Here is a 15,897-nt window from a genome sequence, read left to right on the forward strand (position 1 = left end):
AAAGGAAACGTCAAAAAGAAACTGACATACTGTAAACTTGTAAACTTCTGTGCACATTTCATTGGCCAGAGCAAGCCATATGATCACACCCAACCTCTCTGTTTTGTTATTGGCTCTTCCATCCAAAGTCCATCTCTTATTCTCTGCTTTATGATGCTGAAGATGGAGCTCTGCAAACATATTGGTCCTTTTCTAGCTATTCTCTGGCAAAAGAAAATGCTAAAGGGAAACTGGAGGAGTGGAGTAGGGAGGAGGGACTTGTTTCTGCTTGTTTTGCTTCCTGTTCTGTCAGTGGCACCGTAACAATCCTTTTTATCTGAAAGTTTCCATTTTTTTCCCCTGAAATCTCAAAACCAGCTGTGTTGTACTCCTTCAAAAATACTGACAGCTGGCAATGCCTCCTCCTCAGAGGTACGTTCTTTTAGGAGACACAAGCCCTGCCACTTAACTCCCTCCCTCAGATATCCTAGCTCAACCCCAGGGGTCCTTTCTCTAAACTCCTGAGGAGCCAGCACCAAGCTGGGGAGCATCCCTTCCTCTGAGGTAGGGGGGTTTCATTTCTGTAAGGTTTCTTACCCAAGCTTCCAGCTTCAAATGCTTCAGTGTCTCCCCTTCGGTCTGCTAACCTGAAGACTGATAGCTGCATTCTATAAGGAACATCTGTTTACTTCAGTGTCACCTCTTGGCTTTTCTGTTCTTCTGTACCTGTTTAATGTATTTCTTTTATGAATGTCTCTATACTAAACTAGAAGCCATGTTTTTTTCTTTACCAGGCACTTATTGATGTAATTCTTGGAATCAGGATTTTAAAATATGAGACTCTGAGAAGACTATGTTTGAAACACAGAAGATTCTGTAGGGGTCCTTTTAGTACTTCCATGTCCAATGGGAAAAATGAATGGCAGATCACAAACATCTAAAGACAGAGACACAGAGCCATTCAGAACTAACAAATAAAGGTGTGGGTCACTCCAGAAGGTAAGTAACTCCAACCCTGCTAAGGACCCTGGTAAAGATAAGAGAAACAGGAAATGTGTTATGGAAGAAAAAATGTATAAATATCAACTGTGGCTTTGTAACCACTTATAAAAACTAGAACTGTAGAAATAAGGTAAAATTTCTTACTTGCTTTTAAGTATATGTTTGTGTGGATAGATGCTAGATAGGTAAAGATATCAGCAACAAAGAAATCAAACAATGAACACCAAAGAGTCTTACCAGATGCAACTAAACTTTCAGACTCACAAAGCTATTACTTGGCTCTGATCTAGTTAGAATAATATAGGACAGGAACCGAGCTTGCTAGAGGGCAGAAATTATCAGTGTTTTAATCCTTTCAGGCAACTGTAACAAAATTCCGTAAACTGGATAGCTTATAAACAACAGAGATTTATTTCTCACCATTCTGGGGGCTGGGAAATGCAAGATCAAGGCACCAGAAGATCTTGTGTCTAGTGCAGGCCCACTTACTCATAGAGGTGTCTTTTTGCCATCTTCACATGGTGAAAGCGGTGAAAGCTCCACTGGGGCCTCTTTTAGAAGGGCACTAACATCCTGAGGACATAGCCCTCAAGATCTAATAATTTTCCTAATACCAATCACCTTGAGAGTTAGAACTCCGGCATATGATTTTTTCTTTTTCTTTTTTTGAGATGGAGTCTCGCTCTGTCTCCAGGCCGGAGTGCAGTGGCGCGATCTAAGCTCACTTCAAACTCTGCTTCCTGGGTTCAAGTGATTCCCCTGCCTCAGCCTCCCGAGTAGCTGGGACTAAAGGTATGCCACCATGCCTGGCTAGTTGTTTTTTGTTTGTTCATTTGTTTTGTATTTTTAGTAGAGACAGGATTTCACCATGTTGGCCAGGATGGTCTCGATCTCCTGACCTCGTGATCCACCTGCCTCAGCCTCCCAAAGGGCTGGGATTACAGGCATGAGCCACCGCGCCCAGATGGCATATGAGTTTTTCAGGGGACACAAAAGATTCAGACTACAAAAGTCCATCATTCTTGTCTAGAACCTATCTTCTTATCCTCCCAGATTTCTGCCCCTCTGGGTGACAGCTGTGGTGCAAAGAGCCAAGATCCCCAATGGGTCGAAAAGGGAACCAATCTAGCTAACGCTTCATATTATACAATATCCACTTTTCCTTTCAGTCTCTCAATACTTTTTTAAATGAATTACTTATAATAAATTTTCTCTGTTGAATAACTAATACGTTAAGTCATTTCCTAACATTGAATTACTACATTAAAATAATGTTACTTCTGTTTTTCTTACTAGACTCCCAACTGCTATATTCAATACATTTCACTCTGCCCACAGAGGTAGGCATGCACAATAATCCTAAGGGCACAATGACACTAGTAATATTTGAATAAATACAGAAATGAACATATGTAAAGGCATTAAAATTATAACAATTTAAAGCTCCACATACATCAAAAATGTAATCTTTCTTGGAAAAATTCATTTCAGCTTTTACTTTGTGATTTTTGTCTTACTCTGTTTAGTCTGATTTTGTGAGTGGAGGATTCATTGCACAGTGATTGAACTAGTCATGATTTGTGAAACCATAAAAATTCATCCCAAAATACACACATCTATTTCACAATGCATATATACACCCATAGTGAAATGACAAAGTAGTACAGCTATAAACAGGGCTTGTATCTGCAACCCTTGAAGAGAGTGTTTCGGCATAATGTGACATATGTAAAATGACTTTGTTCTCTCTTGTTTCACTTGAGTTCAAATGTCTATTTGAGTTTGCAGCCATTTTCAAATCTGGCTGGTCTTTTTAAAATCAAGGGTACATTTAAAATTCATTTTGTATGCCCTTCTTAACATCCACTGATTTCTTTGTCCACACTCATACTGTACATCTCCAGACAATACCAGTTGTTTCCTTTACAATTGTCATACACAGTTCAATCCCCACGCCCTTCAATTATTTGTCTTTAATTTGCTGGTGTTTGTAACTTTACATATGTATGTGTGTACACATGGAGGTATGCCTCACTCTTAGGCTTATGTCTTGGAGCATTAGGAGAAGGGATCACTGCAGGTGGCAAATAATGATTTTCAGAAATGGGCTTGTTGATACTGAAAGTTTTTTAATTTGCTGACATAATCCTGACACCTTGTGATATAAGGCAAAACGACACCAATGTTCCTATTTTCAATGACAATTTTCTGACTTAAGCCATTTTACTCTCATCCTTTTTCCAAATACACACCTTCATACTCCCACTCCTTAAACACACACATCTTGAAATTTATGTCTTCAAACAAAAGACAAGGGGAGAGAAGTCAGCGAGTACAGCAGCCAAAAGACAACCTTTAAAATCGAAAAAAGAAAGGATTAGATAAATTACGGATGTTCATTTCGTCATTTAAAACGGGGGAGGGAGAGAAAAGAATGAGACTCAGAAAAGGCTAAAACTCATTAATTCTCATTTCTTCCTGCTCCACCCTCCATTATCATCAAATCTTGATTTTTATTTTTCCGTACCTTAGAAATCAGAATATTTACCAGCCCTCTCCTTTAAGTTGTTTCTAGAGTACTTACAGGGAAAATTATTTAAAAGTGACCGAGTTCCCTAACTCCAATAGCAGTCAGCTTTCAGTTCACTGAGGAAGTTTGCTTTACCTGGAATTCCTACTCCTATTACCTTTGCATAAATTCATGCTTTTCTCTCAGATAATATTAGTTCCCCAACGGTTCAAAGTGGTCCCTAACAAGGTTATCCTACTTCTAGCCAGGCTCTAGAGCCCAGGTCCGAGCGCCCGGCTTCGCGATGACCCCTGGAGAGGCCGGGACTGGCGCTTTGGTCAGGTGGGGGACGGGGCCAGGTCGCGGCTGGACAGCTCAGCCACCCTCTGCCTGTTTCCACGGCGCAGAGTACCCTCTCCCACCTTTTGCCCGCTGAGGTTCCCTGTACGCTTGAGAGACCCCGGGAGGGAGGTGCAAAGCACTCTACATGATACCAAAGGTGGGCACAAATCTCAGCTGGGCGCAAAATCTGAATGCACCTGCGGTTGCCTCTCCAGCAGCTGACTGGCCTGGAGACCTAATGGAGTAACGGAAAGGCAGGGGAAAGGGAGACATGGGAAGAGAGAAAGTGGGAGAGGAGAAGGTAGACAGGATGTTGCTGCTGCTGCTGCTACCCAGAGCCCGCGCAGTCCAAGCGCCCGCCCAGTCTGAGCGCAGCACCCCAGACTGGCTCCCCGCGCGGCCGCTCCGCCCAGCCCGTCCTCCCTGCCCCGCTCAGGTCCCGCAAGACTCCGCGAGCCCGTGGGCACTCGCGGCGGGGCTGGCGCGGGTGCCGGTGGCCCCTCTCTGGGGAAGGGTCACTGGCCTCGCCTCACAAACCCAACCACAGGTGCATCCAGAAACGACAAAGGAAATGTGGGGCGCTTGAGAACATAGAACAACTCTTGCTGATACGAAAGGTGTAGTATAAAAGAGTTTGCAGAGCTGAATTTTGTTCCCAGCTCTTCTTCTAATTAGATTAATTGAGCAGTTCTACAAAGTTACTGGCACTACTTTATGTCAGGCACTGTTCCAGGCCCTGGGGATACATGTGTGAACAAAATAGATTAGTCCTGTGGAGCTTACATTCTTGGAACCCAGATTAATGATTCAAGGAAAAGTCTCCCTCCTCCTCCCTCTCTCTTTGTTAGCTGGGAAAGTGATGTCTGTCCTATGCAAACTTCACATATTAAATATAAGAAGATAATATAATAAAAGAGAATGTGGAAGACTCTTGGAACACTAGAAAAAACTCAACAAATCTAACATATTCGACTGCACTGAATGAAATCTTACCATTTAAAAAAGTCACTTCCTAGGCACTTTTAGAGTTCAAAGTTCAACTGAAAAAATAAAAAATGTTAAACAACGATAGCATCTGGCACTTTGTCTCTAATCAACTGGAAAACCTAACTAGCAAAAAAAAAAAAAAAAAAAAAAAAAAAAAAAAGAGATTCCTAGAATTTAATTTAAATTGTGTTATTTAAATTTCTCTTCTGTCTATACACATCTGAAATTGCCTTCACTTTAGCACCCCTGAGTAGAGATATCACACTTTCTCTTTTTGTGGAAAATGACTGCAAATAAATAGGCATTTGGAAGGTAAACAGTTTTCATAACCAGCACCATGAATTACAGAGAGTCTCAAAGTTGGGTTACTTTAAGCAATATAGGGAAAAATTCAATTTTAGAATCTGATTATATTAGATATAAGCCCTGTCATCTACTTCATCTCACAAGGGATGGTGTTTATAAAACTTCACAAATCAGTTATGACTGTTAAAATTGCCCTCAAACTAAATCCTAATCAGCTATCAGACTGACTGCTACAGCTCTCCAGAACCTGAAATTATGGTTGTTAAAGGCCCAGAGTAACAGAGATTAAGATGCTAGTGACTATCAGGACAGCAGCATCTGCTGGCCACATGTTGTTCTGCATGTTATGGGAGTCAGACAGTATTTTAGGTCAGGCCTAACTCAGAGACTGAGGCTTCTGTTGAAGTTCAACAGCTTCAACATTACAATAAGGTTATGCACTACCTTCCACTTCCTTGTATTTCTCTCCCTATATCCTTGTGAAAAGAGATGAATTTTGAAAGTAGGAGATTAAGATGAGATGTCCTGGAGACTGCTACCAAATCTCCACGAATTCAATAATAATAGTAGACTATCTTATATAGTTTATACATTTACTCATTTAGTACTTTGAATATCCTCATAAGGTAGATGGGTCAAAGAGTGGAGTTGGAGACCCAATCAGACTAAATTCAGATAATATGACTTTAGGTACTAAGCTACACTGACTCCCTGAAAAAAAAAAAAAGTAAAATGATGAAAAACAAACATACACAGGCTTACTGTTTGCCCAGAGCAGCCTTAGCAGGTCTGGTGGGGACTAGGAGCCCCTGAATGTCCTTTTAAGGATAGAGGTGTGTGACAAATAGGGCCCTAATTTCTGATCAATTTTTCTCCCTTTAGAGTAGAGCAACAAATAGGTGAGCCTGAGAGTAGGATATACCCCCAGTGTATACAAAGTTAAACTTCAATCAAGTATTTCTCTGAATGAAACACAATACAAATAGTTAAAAGATAAAGTAAAAAGACACATTCTTTCTGACAGACTAGAAATCTTTTCTCCATGGCAAGTTGAATATTCCAATTTGTTTTAGTACCATACTAGTTCTTTTTAAAAGGGATTCAGCTGAAATAAACATCAGTACTTATTTGTAGGAGCAACAGACTGTACCAAAGTTATAGCAACCATTAAGATAGAATATGTATACAAAAGGGAAACTACTTGCTTAATTTACCTCCTATATATATATGAAATCCAAGGTCTTGTGTACCCTCTGATGAATGACTGCATGCTATTAATGAAATTTTTGTCAGATCAATCGGCTTCTTTTATACCCTATTGTGGCAACCAAGAGTTCTGTTAAATTGGTTTTAGTTTCTGTGATTAAGAGGTATTAGTGAAATCCATTTATATTTATCCAGGAAATCAGAAGTAGAATATATTCATTCTAAAATTTCAGTGTATATGCCACAGCATAGTTTATTCAAACATATAGAGAACTATTTCAACAAGTATACCTGCTTGTTTGGAGATGAAATCTGTGACTTAAGACACTGCTTCTGTTTGGAAGAAGCATTATCAGAGAAAATAAGGCTGCTGCTTAAAAGTTGACAAATGTGTTAAACATAAACATTGTCCCCTGATGCAAACACTACTGGCATAAATAACCAAGAGATTTGGTGTGTATCTGTATGTTGTTTGAGTGTTATTGTTTGGGATGTTAGTACTGGATCATCTATGTAGAAAAATCCCATGGACTTGATAAAGTATATGTCTCTACATTGCAATTAATTGCGTATGTTTTCAGTAAAAAGATTTGCAGGCTCAATGAAGGTGAGCTTAAAATTCTAGAATCTATGCCACTGTTATCTATAAAGCTCACCTGATACTTGTCTTATCTAAGAAAAAATAGTTTTAAAGTACCTAAATGACACAGTGGTGAGTGATCCAACTTTGAGTGTATTTAATGATACACTATTTTAAAAAAAATATTGGCAATCCAACCACTCAGAGAGAATAATCTAGGAGAAGAAGAAAAAAATAAACTAAAAGTAAACAAAATGAAGTAAATATAAAGAGCAGAAGTCAATAAAATAGAAAATAAACAATAGAGAATAGGACAAAGATACTCAGTAAATGTTATATTTATTAAGTCATAATAATGAAGAGTAAATAGGAGCTATTGGACCTTCAATGCTGAGGAAATCTCTTCTTGTTAACGAGTGACTGTTAGGAAAAATCTTAAAAATTGTTTTCAAATAATATACCAAGCTTTGTTACATAAACAGTTAAGTAGAGCAAGTATTAATTACCAAACAGTGGATAGGAATCACCGTGCAAAACATTAGAAAATTCTCTGAAAGGTTCAGAAAACAATATTGGAATCTGTATCTTGATTAAAATCTCCCTGGGAGAAAGGGTGCAAATATGGAAGACCCAGGGAGACCTATTACTGTCCGTTATCTAGGCTATCAGCATAAGGAACTGTCCAGACAATAAGTGCTGGCTGTTATCAAGAACTCCAAGTTTACAACAAAATAACATTAAAAATACCTCAGTATGTTGGCAGTTGATAGGGGTTAGATAATAGAAAGGGAAATACTAAAGTTCCAAAAGCTGAGAAAAAAATATGCTATAGCAGAATTTTAATGCCTATTTTAGCTTTAATACCTGTTATTCAAATGAAGATATTTGTGAGCCCATGTCTGAGCAGGTGAAGGCAGAGTTGCTCTGGATGAAGAGAGGCTGGGGCATCAGGGTCCTGTCTTCTCTGTGCCACTGTCCCTGCCAGGAGGTTCTAGGCAGCACAGTCTGAGAACTTCTGTTCTACGGAAAGGAGGAAACGATGAATGCAAAAGTACAGATGGAAGTGTTACCTAGGTATAGAAAAGAAATATTTTTACAACTGAGAGGAGCCAAAGAAGAGAGAGATGAGGATTGAAAATGCACTGAATACATTGCTTTTAAGCAGTATTTTACATATGGTGGAATGTTAGTGTAACCACAGACCACAGGGGAGATATTTTTGGACAGGACACTATTTTAAGGGACATCACCTAAGATAACACTATGAAAGAAACTGCCTACATTAGGAATATGTAGGATCTGCCATGTAAAATTAGCTCTGAGGTGTCCAGAAGAAGTTAATCATGCTATGTAGTGTTTTATAAGCATCTACTTGGAATCAGGAAGATCTGAGTATAAATTGATTAATAACTGTGTAACTGTGATTAATTTGCTCAAAATTATCATTTATAAAATATATAATTAAATTTAACTCATGGGGTTGTTGTTAGAATAAAACTTAATATGATTCCTGAGAAACACTAAGTATTCAATAAATGCTAGTATTTACTAAATGAAAATGTTACCGCTGGGTCAGTAAATAGGTAACTTTAGTTACCTTCAACTAGAATTAGAAGCAGCAGGCTATCCCTGCAGAAACAGGCAAGAGAACCATGTTATTTCAGGCAGAAATTATAAATACGCATATATAGCACACACATATAAATATATAGGCAAACATATACATACATATATATACACGTATGACATATATAGAGAATCTGTTGTATCTGTTAATAATTCAGAATTTTTTACATGGGTTTATAAGTAAAATTCAAGGGAAATAGAAAAAAGCAGAAAGAGTTTTAGGAAACATTTTGGTAAAGGATAAGAACTATAGTTAGCCCTGGTTGTACTGTATTTCTTATTTCTGAAAACATCTTACATGAAAAATTCTTAAAAGTTCTGACTAATTATTTCATTTTGGTGAGTTCAAGAAAAGGAGAAAGAAGATAGTGGTTGGTGAGTATAGGGAATTTTTCACAGAACATTGGTATTAATCCTACTCTAGGAAAAAGAGAAGTAAAAAAAAATAGTTGCAAGTTTACATGTTGAGTATGTTTTATTTAAAAATGAATAAGGTCTGGTTGGCAAAATGTTTTGATAGTTCAAGTGAAATAGTTGAAACAATATTTCTCTATTTACAGGGATGTAAGAAGAAATGAGATAAAGAAGGTCAAAGTTCTACTTCTGCTGTAATTGCCTTGAGGAAGTGGAACTATTTATAAGAAGGCCTGGTGGGGTGCGGTGGCTCACGCCTGTAATTCCAGCACTTTGGGAAGCTGAGGCGGGGGGATCACAAGGTCAAGAGATTGAGACCATCCTGGCCAACATGGTGAAACCCCGTCTCTACTAAAAGTACAAAAATTAGCTGAGCGTGGTGGCGGGCGCCTGTAGTCCCAGCTACTCGGGAGGCTGAGGCAGGAGAAACACTTGAACCCGGGAGGCAGAGGTTGCAGTGAGCAGAGATCTTGCCACTGCACTCCAACCTGGGTGACAGAGCAAGACTCCGTCTCAAAAAAAAAAAAAAAAAAAAAAAGAAAAAGAAAAGAAAAAAAAAAGAATTAAAGACAATAATAATTTTCTTTTACTTTAAGTTCTGGGATACATGTGCAGAATGTGCAGGTTTGTTTCATAGGTATACATGTGCCATGGTGGTTTATTGCACCTATTAACCCATCATCTATGTTTTTTTGGTTTGTGGGGTTTTTTGTTTTGTTTTGTTTTGAGATGGAGTCTCACGCTATTGCCTAAGCTGGAGTACACGATCGGCTCAATGCAACCTCTGCCTCCTGGGTTCAAGCAATTCTCATGCCTCAGCCTTCCAAGTAGCTGGGATTACAGGTGCCTGTCACCAGGCCTGGTGAATTTTTTTTATTTTTTATTTTTGTATTTTTAGTAGAGACGGGGTTTCACCACGTTGGTCAGGCTGGTCTCGAAGTCCTGACCTCAAGTGATCCACTTGCCTTGGCCTCCCAAAGTGCTAGGATTACAGGCATGAGCCTCTGCACCCGGCCCAACATCTAGGTTTTAAGCCCTGCATGCGTAAGGTATTTATCCTAATGCTCTCCCTTCCCCTTTCCCCTTTCCTCGACAGGCCCTGGTGTGTGATGTTCCCCTCCCTGCATCCATTTGTTCTCAATGTTCAACTCACACTTGTAAGTGAGAACATGTGGTGTTTGGTTTTCTGTTCCTGTGTGAGTTTGCTGAGAATGATGGTTTCCAGCTCCATCCTTGTCCCGGCAAAGGACACGAACTTATCCTTTTTTATGGCTGCATAGTATTATATGGTGTATATGTGCTGCATTTTCACTATCCAGTCTATCATTGATGGGCATTTGGATTGGTTCCAAGTTTTTGCTATTGTGAATAGTGCTGCAAAAAACATACGTGTGCATGGGTCTTTATAGTAGAATGATTTATAATCCTTTGAGTATATACCCAGTAATAGGATTGCTGGGTCAAATGGTATTTCTGGTTCTAGATCCTTGAGGAATTGCCACACTGTCTTCCACAATGGTTGAACTAATTTACACTCCTACCAACAGTGTAAAAGCATTCCTATTTCTCCACATCCTTGCCAACATCTGCTGTTTCCTGCCTTTTTAATGATCACCATTCTAACTGGCATGAGATGGTACCTCATTGTGGTTTTGATTTGCATTTCTCTAATGACCAGTGATGATGGGTTTTTTTTTCATATGTCTGTTGGCCACATAAATGTCTTCTTTTGAGAAGTGTCTGTTCATATCCTTCACCCACCAATATTTTTTATTACATCCAAAATGCAACTTTTGAGCATAATATTAAGCCAAGTTAAATTATTTGAGCATGGTATTTAAGCATGGTATTAACCATTATCATGGTTATTTGAACATGATACTAAATCAAGTTAAATTCTTCCTGAATCTTAGTGCAAAAGCACTATGAATTTTTTGATAAAGACAAATTTATCATAAACATCAAGATGAAAAAACATTTGAAATATCCATCAAATTTTTCCATCCCATTATTATGAATGCCATCTCTGTTTTTGAAGAAATACCTTTCTTTTATTCTTGCTCTTTCACACATGTATTATATTTCCAAGTAAGTAATCTTATTTGTTACTCCATTATATAGACTACCTTAAAATAATCAAGAGGTCCTCACAGCCACCTCGTGAGCCAATGGAAGAAGCAAATGTCTCCCATCCCTCCTCTTAAAGAGACACATTTAAACTTGCTACAGTTATGAAAGTTTCCAATAGTAATTTAACACTTTTGAAGCACTTTTGAAAGACAATTTCTAAATGTCATTTGTTTTATTTCATTAACTTTATTAAAATTCTAATTAATAGAAAATCTTTGGTATATGGATTTGTTAGCAACTGATTAGGTCATCCAAATTTAAACAAACCATGTCTGTTTTCTTTCCACCAAAATCGGCTTCTCTAATCTAATTGCCTGTCTATTTAAGTAATGAAATTTCTCATAAATGATGTCAAATTGCTTCTTGAAAGATAAATTATTATCCTATTCAATTACAAAAAAATTTTTGTGCCAGTACTCTAGATTTGTTGATGGTTTTAAACTTGCATTTTTGCCTAATTAGATGTTTATTTTTCGAAGTCTTTTGAGAAGTTCACTTGCTTTTGTTTCTGCATTTATTTTGCCATTTAACAAGGCATTTACTTGAACTAAATGTATCTTAAAAATTTATCCTTCTTGTTAAAATACATCTAATGTTACAATCCAAATCTTCTATGGTGGCACAAGCAATATGCAAAATCTATGACTATTAAGAAACAAACGTGTTCAATATGTGCTGAATACTATAATCCTCTGCCAAACACTTTATATGATTTGTTTTAACCTTATAATCCTTTTATTGCTAATAAAAAATAACAGAAACGGCAATGTGCTATTAGTACACAAAAGCAAATAGAAGTATATACATACACATATACAGATATATGTATATATGAATATGAATATGAATATACATATTAAAAAGTCCAAAAACCCCATATATATATATTTAAAATCCCAAGTGTTTGACTATCCCTTTCCTGCTTCCCAAAACAATGACAAATACCATCATGTATACACCTAGAGCTATATAGTTCTTAATTCCCTTAGAAAGCCATACAGTTATTCCAATAATGTCCCTTTGCTTAGCATATTTTTCTGACATCATTTTGTGACTGGCCTTTAGAATCACCTTATAAATTACACAGGCAAAGCTGTTCTATTATTTTGAATTGACTTCCTGTTTGCACAAATCCGTATTGTCCAGTTAATGAACTACTCTCTTTTCAGATCTTTGGTTCAAAACAAAGTTTAGGTTTTATAAGAATGAGAATCCACCTTCAAGTGGACACACTTTGTGGCAATTAAAGGTACTTATGATGAGAAGCATGTTTTGAAAGCGTGATGGTGTGTATTTATTTTGTTTTGTTTTTAATAGAAAGGAAGCAAAGCATAATGGTTAAGAATATGAACTGAGAAGTCAAGCCCAAATTCTAGATGTTGTTTTGTCACTTTGACAAGTAACTAATTCCACTGGGTCTACTGAGACCCAGTAGACCCTGAAGACCCAGTTCTTCATCTGCAAAATAGAGCCTCTACCAACACCTTACAGTTGCCATGAGGGTGCAATAGATTTAACACAGACATATGTCTCCCACAGTGCCATAGGAAGAACCCCATAAAAGACAGATTAGTCTTCCTCATATACTTGTGTGACGGCATAGAATACTAATAAAGACACCTCCGTAATATCTCCCCTTTAGTCTAAAAAAAAATTATATCTTGCCTGATAGGCTATTTATAATAGCTGATCAGGAGCAAAACAGAGAATAAATACAGAGAGACAGGGAGTTAAAGGTATGAGGTCTGAGGAGTTTAGAGGCATATGGATATTATTAGAGCATAGAAGATTAAGACCAATTGATGGGCAGGGAAGTGAATAAGAGGAAAAGTGGGAGGCTTTAAGACATTTCATTTGAGTCTAGGTGTGGCCTGCATAGAATTTAGGAGATAAATGTTAAAGTCCTCAATGACTTTGCAATTAGTTATTGTGGTATTTATAAACAAAACAAAATAACATGGGTTCATTCCATAATAAATACACTTTTTTTTTTGCCTTTCCATCAGTGATATTAGTGATGACCTAGCCACATTTCTTACTGAATTCTTGTTTGTACTATAGTTGGTATGTTTTTCTCAAGTTAGAGTTTCAAAATTTTCCCAAAGCATTTCTATTGGATATTTTTAAATTTACTTAAAAAATGTATAAACTTGACCACATAAAGCTTAACTGGTTATAGGTGCTACAACATCCCTGAATTATCAGGTTCACAGAAATTGCTAAAAATCAAGACTATGTACTGTATCAATAGTGTCTTCATTTGAGTTGACATTTCTAGTGTACTAATGGCATAAACTTTCATAGCAGTTGGCAACATTTGTATATAATTTAATCTGTCTTTAAAACTTAGCACAACAAAATTACTTTATTTGCAACTTGAATCTGTGATCTCATTCATGTTAATTTGTTTTGTATTCCAACCAAGGAAGCTATTCCAACCCATATGAGATGCTCCTCTCTGGAAATATGGCTGGGGACAGATGGGATATAAATAATATTCTTAGATTATTACATGGATGTTTCAGGAGAATCGCAGAGGAGGAGGTTTGACACAGAGTGATTTAGATCAGATTTTTTTATCATCAGTTTTGGATATTTATAGACAGTAGAGAGAGCAGAATCCTACAGAAAGGTGATTTTATATAATACTTGTATTTTAAAACATCACACTAGAATTCAAGCGAGGGAAAGATTCTCAGACATTTAAAATGCAGAATTACTAAAAGATTATATCTTGTTTGTGGGGCAAATATAGGAATATTTACTGTGATGTCAGAAAATATGTATATACATGTATTAAAATTTAATGTTGCAACAATTATAGAAAGACAGTGGTGATGGCAAGATAGCTTTTAAATCTTCATGGATTTTTCCACCAAAAAAAAAAAAAAATCCAGAGCAATTGGATAGCAAAACTAAAATCCCACAGGCAGCATCTCTATAAATCTAAAAAACCCAAATGATTTTACATGGTGTTAATGTCTGAGCAAGAAAAAGCAGAGGGAAGCAGTGGAGAGTCTGATAAACTTGAGGGCAGTAAAACACACAGCAAATGACCAATGTATACCCACTGGGAGAACATACTAAGTCAATTTGAGAACAACAAGTAGAACTGAAATTGTTATACCCACTCCAAAAGTAGGTGCTGCAGGAAATTATACTTAAAAAGAGTAGAACAGTATGAATCTTATGGACCCCAAAAACGATCATCCAAGGCTCCCTGTCTTTCTTTTTTTTCTTTTCTTTCCTTTTTTATTTTTTATTTTTTTTTAATTTTTAGACGGAGTCTGGCTCTGTCACCTAGGCTGGAGTGTAGTGGCGAGTATCAGCTCACTGCAAGCTCTACCTCCCGGGTTCACACAGTTCTCCCGCCTCAGCCTCCCGAGTAGCTGGGACTACAGGCACCCGCTACCACACCCAGCTAATTTTGTTGTTGTATTTTTAGTAGAAACGGGGTTTCACTGTGTTAGCCAGGATAGTCTCGGTTTCCTGATCCACCCGCCTCAGCCTCTCAAAGTGCTGGGGTTACAGGCGTGAGCCACTGCGCCTGGCCCCCAAGGCTCCCTTTCATGATGTGGTCCTAAAATGAGGAGACACTGATGGGAATGGAATGCAAACTGGTCAATACTGAGCCAAAAGAGATAAAGGAAAGAGGAGGTCCAGGTAAAACAGAGAACTGAGTCAATAAACATTAGAAAACAAGCTGGGGTGTGTATATATGTGCACGTGTGTGTATTCTTAACACTACACAAAAGTCAAGAAGGTGATGCTTTCTAAAGTTAGCTTTTATAAATTCCAACTCTACCTACCTTCTCCCAATAACTCAAAATAATTTTACACACAGAAAAGATAATCTCAAATACTATACAAACGTGTTATTCTAAATAGATGAAACTGTAATCCACGATTTGGATACACAATAAGAAATGTAACAAAATGACACAATACTTGAAAAAAATATGTCAGTTAGAAAACTCAGATATTAGGATAGTGTTCAGAAAAAAATAAAAATTAAAAATTAAAAAATTAAAAATTAAAAATTAAAAAAGAATATTTCAGAAATAAAGATTGAATTGCAAATAAGCACCATTTAAACATTGCTATTCTCACCTACTTTTTCCAAATAACAAAATATATAATATGTACTATTTCTGTTCAGAACTTATAAGTCTTTTTTCCTCAGTAACCTTAAAGCTCTTTTAGCTCTCAAGATCATTAGAGGCAAGCAAAACCAATCAAGTTTTACATAGCTGTTGTCCTCTATCAATTTTTGGAGGCTTGACAATGATAGCTTAGGAACTTCTGATGAATAGAGTAAGTGGTAGAACCAAACAAAAGCCTTCCATTAGAAACTGAAAAAACCAATGGTTTTACATAAGTGAAACCCAAAGGAGAACAAACGACAAATAAATAAAAATTAGAAGCAGAAACAAATAAACAGAACACTAACCATCAATTTTTCTCCTATTCAATTTACCTCGGAGGTTAGTGTTACCCAGAGCCTAAAAAATCCCACATGATGAATATTTTATTTCTGATACATGATTTAACATCTTTAAGTCCACAATACCACTATGTATTTTGCATAATTAAGAAATTCACTTAGGGATGTGACCAGTAAGTACTTTAGCGCTAGTGCTATCTATGCAAAATAGCAAATAGCGTGTGAAGTAATATAGGCATGTATGTGAAATTTAGTTCCACACTAAATCTGGCTTCATGCTCAACTATATCAAAAAAGAATTCCCAAACTGCCAATATATTTCATTACAATATTTCTTAATTTACCTTCATCAAGAGTAGGAGCTTCAACTAT

The sequence above is a fragment of the Macaca nemestrina genome, chromosome 11 (assembly GCF_043159975.1).
Source record: "Macaca nemestrina isolate mMacNem1 chromosome 11, mMacNem.hap1, whole genome shotgun sequence".
NCBI lineage: Eukaryota > Metazoa > Chordata > Mammalia > Primates > Cercopithecidae > Macaca > Macaca nemestrina.